Raw genomic sequence first — 15,720 nt, forward strand, 5'->3', positions numbered from 1 at the left:
GCCGGCGAGAGGGAGGGCACGCGGACCGAACAGCCTCGCCCCCCACGGAGGCGGAGCAGACACCCGGCAGTCGGGCGCACGAGGGCCGCCGGCCCGGGCGCGGGACCGAGGGAGAACCACGACGGCCACGGCCGCGGCGGCCACCGCGGGAAACCCACGCGGCGCGGCGTGCACGGGGACGAGACGGGGGCGCGCCCGAGGCGGGCCGCGACCCGCCCCGGACGGTACCGCCCGACCCGACCCGCACACAACATCACGCGCGCGCGAGAACGAGGGGAGGGAGCGTCAGAGACGCACGGCTCCCCACAAACCCAACGGTGGCACGGAGCCGCCCCGCGGCCCAGGCCGCCGCGCTCGCGCGGACGGGGACAGGGACGCGAGTGGTTCGGGGCCATGCCCTTCCCCACCTCCCCTGCCCCGCCCGGGGAACGGCGCGGCGGCACGAGCGGGGAGCGACTCCTCGCGACCGGACCGGGTCGTGGCCGGACACACGCACCCGAGCGGCACAACCCTCACGCGGCACCGAGCGGGTGCCCGGCGCCCCGCGGGGGCGGGGGTGGCGGACCCGTCGTCCCCCCCAAGTACCGGCACACAACGACGCCGTCGCCAGCGGACAAGCGGCGGTGGCGGCCAGGAGGCGGGGGCCGCGGCGGGCCCCCCCGTGGGAGCGAACTCGCGAAGGGTCGAGAGAGCGGGCGGGCCAGGGTCAGAAGAGACCAGACGGGGACGGGCCCGGCAGCACGAGGAGGCGGCGGCTGCAGCCAGCGTGGGGAGCGGCGCGCCAGAAGGGCGGCAGGAAACGGGAGCGGGCACCTGCCCACCCGCGGAGGAGCCCCGCCCGGAGAGAGCTGGCCGAGCCGCGCGGGCCGCACCGGCCGGACAAACCCAGGGCGGCACACGGTGTATCACCGCCAGCGCACACACTAGGCGCACGGGCGGTCCCGCGTGGCCCCGGACGAGCCGCCGGCCGGGTTCCCTGCATCAGCCAACCTCCCGGGAGGGCCCTCGCGGGGGACAGGGCCCCACCGCCCCACCGCCGCCGCAAGAGGCGGGGAGCCCCCGAACCCTCAACCCGCACACCGTGACGAGCATCCCCAGCGACAACCGCCCGTCCAGCGTGCCCACCGCCACACCCGGTACACGCCCGGGAGGGGGCGGCAGCGCGGCCGCGACCAGTCAGCCAGGGGGGAGGCTCGGCGGAGGCGAGGAGGGGGGCACAACCCCGCCGGGATGGAGGGCGCGCCGGAGGCAGCGAGGGGCAAAGAAACGCGGAGAGGAAACCGGGGAGAAGACCTCGGGCACAGAGTCGGGCCGCCAGGAAAACAAGCGGGGTCCCACCGCCACACGCGAGGGCGGTCCCGCACCGCCTGCGACGCCAACCCGGCCTCCGGTCCCAGCCCCGGAGCCTCCCAACGAGACCCGCCGCCCCGCCACCACAGGGTGGCCCTCCACGCGACGAGACGCGCCTGGACGCCAAACGCCAGCATGCAACGCCACACCTCGTGCCGGTCGAGTCCCACGACCTGGGCCTCTACGGCCCCAGGGTCCGCTCGCTCACCACGCCGCCCGCGGAACGCTCCCAGGGGGGGGGCCGCGGCGGCCGCGCCCCAGGCCAGCGCACACGCACGCAGGCCGCCCGCCGGCTCGGGACCGGGAGCGGGCAGAGGGCCACTCGCAGCGGGCGAGGGGGAAGGGGGGACGGGGCCCCTCAACCCCCGGCTGCGCGAACAGAGCCCCACCGCCACCGCGCGCACACACGCGGCAGGCACCAGCGGCCCACACGGTGGCCCCACGTGCGCCAGAGGGCCCGGCCAGGCCCAGCGGGAACCCTCCCCCGACTCGAAGGGGGGGAGGCGTGGGCCGCGGTAGGCACCAAGAGCAGGCGCTCGGCCCCCACCCGCGGGGGGCCGGCGGACCCCCGCCCTCCCAGACGGCGGGAAGGGAGGGACTCTCGCCTACACACACCACCGACGGTAGCGTAGCGCACAAGGCAGGGGGCGGCCAATGGGGGAATCCGGTACCCCACACGAGGCACGCCCTTCACGGATCGCTAGAGAAACGTTCCTCACTGAGGGTGGGCGGCACCCGACCCAGCCCCTCTCCCAACCGGCCGCCGAGACAACGAGGGGGATCTGCGGTATGGGCAAGCACAAGGCTTCTTGAGCGTTCGCGGCCGGGGACACCCACAGCCCCATCGCCTCGGGGACCGGACCGGCCCCAGCTCGGCGTCCCGCCACAATCGCTCAAACGCCCGGGCAACGTCTCCTTTCCCCCACCGGAGGTGGGGAAGAGCGCCCGGGCGCCCGCTCGCCTAACACTCCCCATGCCACTCGGCACTGGGGACGACAACGCAACCCGCTCCCCCCGGAGAGGGAACGCGCAACGCTGCCGAGCTTACCGCCTCGATCCCCGGAGCGCAGCAACAACGCTCTTCCTTTCGGGCACTCGCCTCAGAAACCCCCGCAGACGGGGCGAGACCGACAGCGAGGCGGCGGCCGGCCGCGGCAGCGGCACTGGGATCGGGAACAGCACACACCGGCTCAGCCTCAGGCACCTCAGGAAACGACCCGGAGCGCCCCAGGAGCACCGAAGCAGAGGCGCACCGTCGCGCCAAAGCAGCACGGCGGCAGCCCTCCCCGTCGCGGGGAGGGCCACACACGGCCCTTGGCCGCCCAGAGCGGGCGGCGAGCGAGAAGCACCCGCTACGTCAAAGGACCCCGGGAGCGAGGTCGAGGCCGGATTCCGCACCCCCGCCCTTCCCCGCACCGCGAACGGGCGGGGAGGCAAGGCGAGGGACCCGCAGGCAGGACGAGAAGAGCTGGCCCATTCACCGTGAATGTCCGTCCCTCGCCTGGCGCGGCTTTGGTCCAGCCCAGGAGAGCGCAGAGTCACCACATCGATCAGCAGAGTGGGCGGGAGAGACCCAGGGAGCAGGGGGAGACCCGGCGAGGACCGCTTCTAAGAGGAGCCTGCTACGGCCTCACCGGCCCCACACCCCAGGGAGAGCGGCCGACGACACGGAACGGGGAACGCCTGACACGCGCGACTCAGAGCCATGGAAACGAGCGTCGTCACACCGCCCCCGGTGCCCGCAGCGAGGAGCGCACGGGCGGTAAAGGACCACCCGCCACCTCCCCCACCGCCCCCCGGCGCCAGAAGACCGGCCGGCCGGAGGTGGCACCACCACCGCGAGGGCACTCCAGGTGCGCCAAAGAGCCGTCGCACGCAGGCCCAGGCAAGCAGCTCCAGAGGGAACGGGTCCGGGCCACCCCATCAGCCCAGAGCCCGGCACGCACCCGGAGGCCCAAGCTCCCTCCCTCTGGCGGCACGCGCCAGAGGACAACGTGTCAGCACCTACCCGATGGCAGAAAACGGCCAACTCGGGCCAAAACAATCGCGACCGGGGCAACGGGGAACAGTTCACTCAGCACCGCCGCCTTCCCTGAACAGAGTCGCGGTCAGCACACCGCGAGATCGAGCCCATCACCGAGCTCCAGAGCCCCTAGGGACAACTGGTCGACCCTCGTGGACGAAGGCGAAAACAAGAGACGGGGACCACCATCTCCAACGAGCAGGACCGGGGGGCGGCCGGGGAACACGCTAAGGCGACCCACCACCGAAGGACGCCGGGCATAGCCATCAGGACAAGCCCCGGGCAGCGGGCCCCCAAAGAGGGAATGCGGCAAGGCCGGCCAAGCACACCCCTCTGGCCCGCCCGGCGCAGCCCCGCGGCCACGCGGCCAAAACCCGTGAGAGAGAGAGGGAGGGAGAGGGAGAGGCAGCGGGAGAAAAATAACACAGGAGTCCCGGCGACCGACCCAGACGGGGCCAAGCGAAGCCCGTGGCGGCGAAGGAACCGCTCAGACTGCCACCCGAGGCGCCCGCGGCCCGGACCGAGCAGGGAGAGAAGACAACCGACACACACACAAAGCCTGCCGGTCCAGTATACCGCCAACGGGCCACAACGGCCCAGCCCAGCGCGACCGAGACAGTTCCGCTGGCGCCGCCCAACTCCTGGATCTCTGTCTCGGCCACCGCCACCGAATATCACGCCTTGGCGACTTCCGAGGATCAGACGCTCCCATAAAAGCGGCCACCAGGTGGAGCTCGACAACCGTCAACCAAATCAGGCGGAAGGGACGCGGAACCTCGGGCGGCGTCAGCGGGATCCGCTCCGCAGGGGTCGTAGAGAGTCACCCGGACACATCCCACCAGCCGGGTCGCCCCGCCAGGGCCCCCCACAGCGGCGGGCGCGAGACGCAGGCAGATCGGCCCAGCACCCCTAGAGAATCCGGCCGGGGACACGGGCGGTGTGGGACTTCAAAACCGAAACCACCACGGTGAAGCCACTATCAGACGGGCAGATTGCTAGGCCACGGTCGGATCCATCCACAGAATGGAGGAATTGACAGAAACGTGTAAAAACCCGTTGAAATCGGTTGCTTGGGAATTTGATCTGCTGGTCTTTGGGCTTGGTGTTTCCGCCTGTTTCTGTACCCCAAAAAAAAAAAAAAACCGGAAGATGAACAGCCTCTGAGAATCCTTCCTCCTCTGTCTGTGTCTGTGGTTCAGTGCCAGAGGGCCGGCCTAGCACATAGGAGGCACTGGGTTTGAGCCTTAGCGCGGCATACAAAAAGGAACACAGTCAAGAGAAGGCGTGCTGTCCACCTACAACTACTCTAAAAAAGAAAAAAGAAAAAAAAAGAATACTGACCATAATAGGAAAAAGGATTCTTCCTTGTGGAGTTCTATTTTGTCTGGCCACATTTTATATACATATATAAACTTTTTTTTTTTTATTTTTTTAAGAGAGAGTGAGAGAGAATTTTAATATTTACTTTTTAGTTTTCGGTGGACACAACATCTTCGTTTGTATGGGGCGCTGAGGACCGAACCCGGGCCGCACGCAACCAGGCGAGTGCGCTGCCACTTGAGCCACATCCCCAGCCCCTTTTTTAACTTTTACTTATTTTTCTTTTTTAAAGACAAAAGAAGGAGAGAGAGGGAGGGGGAGAGAGAGAGAGAGAGAGAGAGAGAGAGAGAGAGAGAGAGAGAGAGAGAGAGAATTTTTTAATGTTTGTTTTTCAGTATTCAGTGGGCACAACATCTTTATTTTATTTTATGTGGTGCTGAGTATCGAACCCAGCGCCCCGCGCATGCCAGGGGAGCGCGTTACCACTTGAGCCTCATCCCCAGCCCATTAATTCTTATCTGTATTTGTGTTTTTATTTACCAATTTTTTTTTTTCATCTTGTGAAAACAGATCAACTTTAATTTCAGCACCTGAAGCTATCCAAGGGTATGCTCTATAAAGGTCATGGGACTGTTGTACACATTCAATAAAGTGACAACTCTGCCATACCACTTAGTATCTCACAATCAGGAACATACTTTTGAATTGCTTAAACAGAATCCACAGAATTAAAACAAAATCAGAAGCCATCCACAGTTATACTAATTGTCAATTACAAGTTTTACAATTAATACTTGATATAACAGTCAATATATAGCAGGGGATATTGAAATGATTTCAGAGTCTCATCCAGTTGTATTCGATTGGGAAGGTTTCTTGAATGGGGATAAAACTGGCCAAAGATAGATACAACCAGGATCAGACCAGCAAGTAAAAGTCCTACCACAGTTTCTGTGGTTTCCACTTTTTTTTTCTTTGTCAGTTAAAAGTGAACAGTGAGAATTAAATACTTATCTTTACATATACACAAGGTATGCTGTGAAGCATACTTGCTTACAAACATATAAAAATACTTGTTAAATAGTTCAATAAGAAAATAATGCACAAAAGTACATAGCAAAAACATTAACCATCTGTGACTCTGGAAAGCTCAATTCCGTGTTTTATATGACAGCAAACAAAAACAACTTTAGTTTTTTTGGAATGCCTTAAACCTGAAATACTTGAAAAGGAAGACAGACAGAAATCATTCATTCTTATCCTTAGCATGGCTGTGAAAGAGTTAAATTAAGAAACCAAGTACACATTGAGATGCCCAAGTCCAGAATGAGTCCAAATATTTGGCCACATAGAACACTATCATCTTCAAGAGGAGGAGTCATCACAGGCTTGATAAGCAGTTTTTTGTTTTTTTTTTTTAAAGAGAGAATTTTTTAATATTTATGTTTTAGCTTTCGGCGGACACAACATCTTTGTATGTGGTGCTGAGGATGGAACCCGGGCCGCACGCATGCCAGGCGAGCGCGCTACCACTTGAGCCACATCCCCAGCCCCGAGAAGCAGGTTTTAATCCATAAATACAATAGGTATTTTGGTATTTTGGCCACTGGGAAAGAAAAGCTGTAGTATCAAGAAAGGTCTGATATGTCTCAATTTTGTAAACTCCGTTCAGTGTATTTAAGGTTATGTAAGGTTGACATCAAAATCTTTAAAGATAGGCAAAAAATTCATATTAAAAAAAAAAACCCTCCTGTGGATGTTAGAATAACAGTAGGTAATATGATTCCAGAAGTTAAAAATTATTTCACAACCTAAAACTTCAGCTTAGCAAACAGCTTAGGTTGCACAACTGATTCATCCCTATTAAGATGTAAGCCCTTAAAAGAAGAATATGTCTGTATATGTAGACATGTATTTAGAAAGAATCAGATCATCTTTGAAGCAGCCTTAGTGTTTCCTTTAAATTGGTCTGGAAAGGATTAGCTGGCTTCTTGGTCTAAGGCTAACACGGTGATCATTTGTCTAAGGCTAGAAAGGTACCAACATGAGGTAAACCATCAGGAGAGGAGGAGGAGATGAGGGCTTTTCCTGGGAGTTGGTAGCTAAAATTCAAGGGATTCTTAGAAAATGACACAATGGCAGCCTTTCTTGTCTTTTTCTTTCCGAGTTGGTTCCGGTGAAGGAGGACATTCTTGCTCTTGAAATTTCCTTATAACCCGGACAAGTTCATGAAAGGCTTGATCTACATTCATCCTCATCTTTGCTGATGCCTCCATGTATGTTACTTTAAGTTGCCATGCTAACTGCTGTCCTTCCTCCTGTGTAACCTGTCTTTGATGATCCAGGTCTGCTTTATTACCAATTAAAATCATTGGAAACTCATCACGATCCTTTACTCTGAGAATCTGTCTTTGAAACGTATAGATTTCTTCAAAACTGCGGAGCCCAGCCGGGCCGGGCCGCGCCGAGCCGCGCCGAGCCTCCGCCGCCCGCCCTAGGCCCGGCTTCGGGGACGTGTGCGGACGGGCGGGGGTCCCGAGCGCCGGGAGCTGCCAGGAAGGACTCTGGGCGCGGCAGCAAGCCCCGGGGCTGACTTGGTGCTGCCCGAGGCGCAGAGAAGCCGACTGAGCGCAGGGGTCAGGGGCTGCAGCGGCCGGGGACTGGCTCCTCTGAGCTTCTCCGCAGCGCCTGCGGAACGCAGCCTCCACCGCCGCTACAAATGGCCGTCTATTTACCTATCTGTTTACCTGAGTTTTTTGTTGTTTTTTGAGCATTTTCTTAAACCGCAAGTCATTTTCCATTGGGTCACAGAGCCAAATTTTACGTTTAGGCACTTGGTAATAAGAAGCTATAACAGGGCTCTAAGAGCGGTTGCCTTGGCTAAAAAGCGTGGGCCCTTGTCCCAGAGCGAAACAACAACAACAACGGGGGGGGGGGGGGGGGGGGACAAAAAGCCAAAAAAAAAAAAAAAAAAAAAGAATCAAACAAATAATCCAATCAATCCATGGGCCAAGGACCTGAACAGATACTTCTCAGAAGTGGATTAAGACGCTCCTATAAAAGCGGCCACCAGGGGGAGCTCGAAAACCGTCAACAAAATCAGGCGGAAGGGACGCGGAACCTCGGTCGGTGTCAGCGAGATCCGCTTAGCAGGGGTCGTAGAAAGTCACCTGGACACGTCCCGCCAGCTGCCCACCCCACCCCCACCCCGCGCCAGGGTCCCCCGCAGCAGCAGGAGGCGCCGGCAGTCTGCCCAGCACCCCTAGAGAATCCGGCGGTGTGGGACTTCAAAACCGAAACCACCACGGTGAAGCCACAATTAGTCAGGCCGACTGACTGATAGGCCACGGTTGGATCCATCCAGACTATGTAGGAATTGACGGAAACATGTAAAAATCAGTTTGAAATCGGTTGCTTGGGAATTTGATCTGCTTGTCTTTGGGCTTTGTGTTTCCTGCTTTTTCAGTACAAAAAAAAAATTGGAAGATGACCAGCCTCTGAGAATCCTTTCTTGTCTAGGGGCTGTCTGTGTCTTTGGGTCAGTGGCAGAGGACCGGCCTAGCACAGAGTTTGAGCCTTAGCACGCCATACAAAAAGGAACAAATCGAAAGAAGGTGTGCTGTCCACCGACAACGTACTACGAAACAGAAAAAAAAAAAAAAAAAAAAAAAAGAATACTAATCATAATAGGAAAAAGGATTCTTCCTTGTGGAGTTCTATTTTGTCTGTTTGGCCATTTTATCTTTTTATTTCTTTCTTTCTTTCTTTCTTTTTGTTGTTGTATTTTTATTTTTATTGATCTATCAATATCACGGAGCCAAATTTTACATTTAGGCACTTGGTAATAAGAAGCTGTAACAGGGCTCTAAGTGAGGCTGCCTTGGCTAAAAAGCATGGTCTGTTGCCCTAGACTGAAACACCACATGCTCTGGGATAAATCAAGCTGGAGAAAGCTTGCCATCTCTACCTTCATTTTTATCTGTGTGCACATATTACGCACTGTTTCATCTAAGAAGTAGCAGTGCAACCAATATCTATCAGCCCTAAATGGACCCAACCCCTGCCCTCCCCAGCCACACAGGAGAGACCACAGTCTGAGCAAGAGCACTTCATGGTGTTGTCAGTCTGGTGTTGTGGCTCAATGGTACAGCACTTACCAAGTACGTATGAGGCACAGGGTTCAATCCCAGCACCACATTAAAATCATCATCATCACCTAAATAAACAAAATAAACGTATGTATATATTTATCTGTTTATTTATTGGAGGAGGCCTGTAACCAGGGATTGAACTCAGTGGCACTCACTGACTGCGGAGCCACATCCCCTAGCCCTACCTATCTAGTATGTTACTTAGAGACAGGGTCTCACTGAGTTGCTTAGTGTCTCACTTTTGCTGAGGGTGGCTTTAAACTCTCGATCCTCCTGCCTCGGCTGTGTGTGTGTGTGTGTGTGTGTGTGTGTGTGTGTGTGTGAGAGAGAGAGAGAGAGAGAGAGAGAGAGAGAGAGAGAGAGAGAGAGAGAGAAGCGTGTCTGGGATGACAGGCATAGGCCACTGTACCCAGTCACTTATTTATTTTATTTTCAGTATGACTTCAAGGTACACACAAGACAATCACTGCCAGGCGTAGGAGGAACATAGCACATTGATAAACAGTCAGATGTTTGAGGAAGCATTCAACAATCTTAAGGTAGTGTGCAAGTCTTTCAATAACCTCAAAATACCTACATGAGGGTTGGGATTGTAGCTCAGTGGTAGAGTGCTTGCCTTGCATTCGTGAGGCCCTGGGTTCCATCCTCAGCACCACATAAAAATAAATAAATAAAAATAAAGATATTGTGTCCATCTACAGCTGAAAAATAAATAAATAAATAAATAAATGGATGAATGAATAAATAAATACCTACATGAAAACCAGAGAGAATTAAAAGAAACGATGGATAAATCTATTATGGCAAAGAGGCGAGAACACTCATCCCTTAGCAGCTGACGACTTAGGCCATAAATAAATAATCAGTAACAAAGGACAGCAGAACTACATCGCGAACAACCCACACCTAATGGGCATGTTCAGAACACTGCAAGGCCACCACCACACAGCAGACATTCTTTTAAAGCGAATACGGAATGTTTACCAAAGTTGACCGTAGAATGGAACATAAACCAAATCTCCACAAAGTCTAAAAGATGAAATCACACCACAACTCTTCTCTGAACAACACAAAAGTAAGCTGGAGGTCGGGCATGTTGGCCACTGCCAGGAGTCATTTCAAGAACCGGATTAAACCCAAAGAAAGTATAAACCTGTAGATTCACAAATCTCAGGGAGAAATAGCAGCATCCATCTTTCACAAACTCTTGAGAGGGGCAGGTCAGGGGTCAAGGTGAGATTGAAATACCCCCAACAAAGTGTCAACTTTATCAAATCAGTAGCCTAGAGAGAGCAGGTACTTGTACTATTCCTTCTCGGTGCCATTGTGGTTTTTCTTTGGGGGGGGGGGAGGGGGAGGGGTGGTTCCAGCCTCTTTGGGTTCCTACCACTTTGTCTGCAAGGGAAAATTTGTTTTCTGTCAGGATGGGGTGCCAGTTATCAGGACGGGCGGGGAAGTAAGATTCTTACACTAAACCGGGCTTGCTTGGGGGCAGGTCTCAGTTCTAATTTACATAACAAAAGGCAGTGCAAAGTCTCTCCCACTGCCCCTGAAGGAAGAAAAATGTGGCCTCTCCAGGCTGTTCACAATTCCCAACCTGTTTCAAATTCCAGTATGGTTTCGCGTATCTGTTTTAAGGGTCAGTTTGTCTCTCTAACTCTGCATTTATGCTGACCGATTGGTTTAAAACTAAACTAAGAGGTTAATTTGAATATCATTTGTTTCACAGCATTGGTTCAATGTGTCCACCAGCATTTAATTTCTCTCTCCTGATGTTCCTTAGTAATCTGATTGCTTTGGCCTCCTTCTCCTGGATCATGTGTAACTTGCCCCCCTTTGGTATAAAAAGAAACCTAGGAGGAGATTGATCCTAAAGAAAAGGGGTGCTCCACTAAGTGAGAAACTGAAAATCAAGCGAGAGAGAGAGAGAGAGAGAGAGAGAGAGAGAGAGAGAGAGAGAGTGTGTAAGTTATAGAGAGAGAAGGGGAGAGTCTCTTGTACTTCAGGGTTTTTGTTTGTCTGTCTGTCTGTTTGTTTCTTTGTTTGTTTGTTCTCTAATAATTACAGTGTTTCAATTGGAAGCTCTGCCCTGGGTAATTCTTTCCAATTCTTAGAAAGTAGTAACTGTGGTTATGTTCATTTCTGTTAATGATCCATTCTTCCTGCCTCTTAAATTCATTGATCACCCAGAACTTTTTTGTTTGGGGCAGGAGGGGGCCAGGTGCTTGAGAGAATTTTTTTTTTTTTTTCCTGTGTCATTTGAACGGAGATTTGGACCTCTGACTAAGAGTAGAGTTTTCCTAGAGAAAAGAGAAGAGCTCTAAGGGAAAAGCAGGGGGATTAGATTTAAAAAAAAAAAAAAAAAAAAAAAAAAAAAAAAGCCTTTTGAAACCAAACTATTGTTAGGTAAAACTGCTTACTCTTTGCCGTGAATGAGAAGAATCTTAAAATATGTGATATGTTTGGGTCAGTCCAATGTGTCTTTGCGATGATTCATCATCTGAAGTGGCACCCCCTTTCTCCACTGAAAAGTCTTAACTGGGCCTCTTCAGAAATCTTCACCCAGACTGGTTTTAGGTCTGTCAGGCAGCCGAAGAGTCTCTGCCAAAGAACTCAAGGTGGATAAACTTCCTATTTTCGTGTCGCCCTGTTTACTTGGCCACTGGCCGAGAAGATACCAGCACTCCCCCTTACTAGTTTTTCACAAACATATCCAGAATAGTACTTTGAAGAAATGTGCAAACAAGGCCTCTGGCCTTGAGCTGGACTTCACAGAGATGTCTACAGGTTTAAGATATGAGAAGAAGTTACCAACTGGACTCCATGGTAACAGCTGGCAGGGGGAGACTAGACAGGGGAGAAGAAGCTCTCCCCTTCTCAGGTGTTGTCCTCGAGGGGTTAACATGCCCAGAACAGTGAGAGAAAAAGCTGCTTTTATGTGAACTTCTGCTGACCATGAGTTTCTGAGCCCCTCCCCTTACATGCTCGGTAGAAAACTCTGAAACTACCTGAACTCAGGGGATTAATTTGAAAGACCCTAGCCCAGTAACCCCGAGGCTTAGTTACAGAATAACCAGGGCATGTCACAAACCTGCGCAGGCACCAGAAGTGTTTTTGAAATCAGTTAAGTGAAACCGATTAAAAGGGAAAAACAGGATGGTTGGGAAAGAGCAGAAGAATAGATTCCAGGGCATGCCTGACTAAACAGGGGCTAATAAGCAGGAATAGAAAAAAAAAAACAGAGTGTTCATATGTAACTGTCATATGGTGTAATTCCAGGAACATAAAATGAAAAATAACTTTACCCTTTAGGTAACCTGTATGTTGGGTTCAAAATAACTAATAAGAAACCTGTTGCTTACCGCGCGCGCGAAACCTGCCCCTTGACCCTATAAAAAATCCTGTACCCCAAAGCCCGGTGTGCCAGTTCACCGAAGCTCCGGCTGAGGTTTCGCTGGGCACCCGCAGGCGCCTGTGTATCAATAAATCGCCTCTTGCTTTTGCAGCCAGTGCCTCGTGCGTCTTTCTTGGACAGGGAATCGGTGGGTCTTTCAAATTCATTACAGCAAAAGCCAGCCGTGTCCTCTGAACTTGGCTGCAGCCAAATAAAACCGTTTTCCTGCTCTGTTCGGTCGGTGCCTTGCCTCATTTGTCCCTACAACACATCCATGTAAGGAAGACTTTATCAAACCAGTAGCCTAGGTAAAGCAGGTTCCAGGTTGCTTTTTGCCACCACCACCACCACCACCACCACCACCAACAACAACAACCCCTCCCCCCTTTCGCCCCCCCCCCCCTTCTTTGCAACTGAGAGATAAGATCGAGCTAACATGGGTCACTCTATATGCAATGAATACCAATAATTTCTTCTGATTTTTTTTAACTACATGCAAACAAACAAACCAAAAACCATGAAAAGTATAAACTATGTTACTGAGAATCAAGAAGAGTAATTCACTCATGTAAATTCAGAAATTCGTAAGGGTGGCTGTGGTTTCTGTCTGTTGCTGTTGTTGTCCTTTTTGTCTTTTTTAAAAAAAATTTTCTCCCAACTGTCAAATCAAGGAACTGGGGGGGGGGGGGAGGTGGGGGTGGGGGTCAGAAAGAAAATGTAACAGGGGTCCACTTTATATGCTTTGAGTATAAGTCTCACTGCTCAGCCACTGAGGCTCATGTTAAAACCCATATCCTTTTTCCTTTCTCTTTTTCCTTCCCTCCCCCTCCCTAATCATAGGTGAAGGCTATATTGACTTTCAGGGTCGGTTATCTGCCCATTGGCTAACAAATATTTAGAATTTCCATCCAGAAAATCACTTTTCTGTTTGATAACCTTGTTAGGCCTCCAACAACAGAGTGTCAGCAGAGTCGTCAGAGTTTTGTTGCTGTAAAGGTTCAGTTCTTATGTTTTCTTATTATAATAAATTCCCCCTCTTCCTTCTGAGATGCTTTGCCTCTGAGCAACACCCCCCCCCAACACCTACCCCCCCCCTTCTCTCTCTCTCTCTCTCTCTCTCTCTCTCTCTCTCTCTCTCTCTCTCATTACCGCAGGGCTCCATAAGTTGCTGAGGCTGTGTTAGTCTTGTGATTCTCCTGAATCACCCCACATGTCTGTCACTGGAGATGTGTGCACATCTGGGGACTAGAGTAGTATGCTGTGTGTGAGAGATTATTTTATTCTTCAAAAGTCGGTACACTTAAAGACATATAGGTTTCCTACATGAGAGGTCACCAATTAGTGCCCTTTTTATTAGAACGTGTATTGTATCGAAGCTCTAAACTTATCCCATAGTCAGTGACACATGTGGAAGTTCTAACATATGCATTCGCATTCGGTGTAACATTCAGATTTAAAAAAAAGAAAAAAAAAGATCTGTGCTTGGGGCTGGGGATGCGGCTCAAGTGGTAGCCCGCTCACCTGGCATGCGTGCGGCCCGGGTTTGATCCTCAGCACCACATACTAACAAAGATGTTGTGTCCACCGAAAACTAACTAACTAACTAACTAACTAACTAAATAAATAAATAAATAAATAAATAAATATTTAAAAATTCTCTCTCTCTGTCTCTCGCTCTCACACTCTCTCTAAAAAAAAGTTTAAAAATAAATAAATAAATAAAAAGATCTGTGCCATTAATGACCAGTTTTCACATCTGTTAGTTTTAATTGAGTAAGTAAGGGTTTGGTGATCGTTTGTTGAAAGAATACTCCTGTACCAGGTGAGTGGCACTGTTTTCTGAACGCATAAGAGTATTTGTCCACTTGAGTCCAAGCTGTTCACCTAGGTCCAACTGTTGGTGAGCAAAAACCACATCGTGGCAGTTATCTGGCCAGAGTCATAGATTCTGAACGTGGCTTCCAAAGTCAAAGGTCAATGAATGTACGTAGGACTTCTAGGCAATGTGATGTGAAGATCTCTGGGCTTGTTGTACAGTAAATATGTCTGTGTTCCTTCAGCATTGAAGGAAATGTATTCATTCTAGAATGCAAAGCTTGGGCTAGGGTTTTAGCTCGGTAGTAGACCACTTGCCTGGGACGTGTGGGGCGCCGGATTCGATCCTGAGCACCACAGAACCCAAAACAAAGGGGCACACAAGCAAATAGGGTAAAGATAGTGTGTCCATCCATCTACAACTCAAGAAATTAAAGGGGAAAAAATTAAAATGCAAGTTTTAGCCAGGCATGGGTTGGGGGTTCATGTCTGTCCTCCCCCCCCCCCCCCCCAGAGGATCAGGAGGAGCTTGAGAGAAGGATTGTAAGCTCATAGCGAGAGAAAGTAACCTCGCGAGACCCCTGTCTCCAAAAGAAAAGTTGTGATAGTAAAAGCAAATGGGACTCCGTTTTGTTTTATGTCTCCATTCTGTAAAACAACCAGGCCAAGTAGAAGGGTGATGACTGGGGCAAGATGTTCTTTTCCTTGTGCTATAGAAACCTTTAAGAACACGGAACTACGTGATGGGACATTGTTTCTGTAACTAGCCCATAACGGTGTGTGTGTGTGGGGGGGGGGGGGGCTATGCTTCTGTCACTGGAGTGGCTAGGCTGATTGTGATTGGCTGAGCGTCCCTCCGCCTGACTTCACTCTCCCGCTTCTGTAACTTGGCTTGCTTGCATTAGCTAGGCGCCCCCTCCCCCCAAAACGTCCCTTTTGCAGGTTTCAGTCTTATAAGGGGCACCCTTGCAATTGTTTGGGGCTGGCCAGGGGAACAGCTTTATGTTCTTCTGCTCAGTCGCCACTACTTGTGCTTTAATAAAGGCTTGATTCCTTTCTACGTGAGTCTGGAAGTCAGTTTTTGAAACCCTGGGACCAAGCTTTAACTAGAACAAGCAAGCAAGCCAGAAAACAAATGAATAGATAGATAGATAAATTGAATATGGGGATGTGGCTCAGTCAGTGGTCAAGTGAGCGCTTCTGGGTTCAACTCATAAATCAATGGATTCACCAAAAATGTATAAAAATATCTGTATAAAAAGGGGAGGGGATGTTGGTTTAGCTCAGTGGTAAACTGTGTCTGTGTTCAGTCCCCAGTTCCAGGCTCCAGTCAGAAACCAGCCCCTGTGTGAGGGGCTGGTTTTTAGTTCCATCCCCACCAAGGAAACCCTGACATGAGTATGGGGAGCCTTATTTGTCTATTGGATGCCAAGGGTAGAGTGATTTCCATCTTGATCTCCCCCCCCACCCGCTTTTTTTTTTTTTTTTTTTTCTGTGTGAGCAAGGTCTCTTCTAGTGTCTTGATTTTATTTATTTATTTGGCCTAGTTGGAAACAATGCCTTTATGTTATTAGTTTCTTTTTAACTGGAGCCGAGGATGGAACCCAGGGCCTCGAATATGCTAGGCGAGCACTCCAACGCTGAGATATAAAGGACCCCAGCCCATC

This window comes from Marmota flaviventris, unplaced genomic scaffold, assembly GCF_047511675.1.
Source record: "Marmota flaviventris isolate mMarFla1 unplaced genomic scaffold, mMarFla1.hap1 Scaffold_1409, whole genome shotgun sequence".
NCBI lineage: Eukaryota > Metazoa > Chordata > Mammalia > Rodentia > Sciuridae > Marmota > Marmota flaviventris.